Here is a 389-nt window from a genome sequence, read left to right as displayed (position 1 = left end):
ATAGTGTGAGCAAACATGACTCTTACACCTTTTTTTCTCATAATTCTTACATTTTATGTTGTTTACATAATTAATTACAAGCAGTTTTTAGAAATTATGGAATGCTTCAGGAATTTGCATGTCATTCTTGCACACGGGCCTCTGTATCATTCTAATTTTAGTATATGTGCTGCCAAGGAGAGCCCCACCTGTCATATTGATAGTAAGTGCCATCCACCCACTTTTATCATAGATGCAATGAATGAACATATCACAGTTAGCTAAACCATCGATCCGCAATCCTCATTTCAATATAAATTTTACTCATGTTTATTTTCAGATGTAATGTTTTCAATTAAAGTTGCTTAATACCCAGTGGGTGCTGTACGCAACTGATGAATTGTTGAACA

At 34.4% G+C, this 389-nt stretch overlaps 1 pseudogene; it reads right to left on the bottom strand.

Moving 5' to 3' along the window:
* Positions 1–90: 90 nt before the first annotated feature.
* LOC145719363 (U6 spliceosomal RNA) lies at positions 91–185 on the bottom strand (annotated as a pseudogene).
* Positions 186–389: the final 204 nt, after the last annotated feature.

Source organism: Leptonychotes weddellii, unplaced genomic scaffold, assembly GCF_054177405.1.
Source record: "Leptonychotes weddellii isolate Sample4059 unplaced genomic scaffold, ASM5417740v2 HiC_scaffold_40342, whole genome shotgun sequence".
Lineage (NCBI taxonomy): Eukaryota > Metazoa > Chordata > Mammalia > Carnivora > Phocidae > Leptonychotes > Leptonychotes weddellii.
This window is presented reverse-complemented; position numbering and strand designations above follow the sequence as displayed.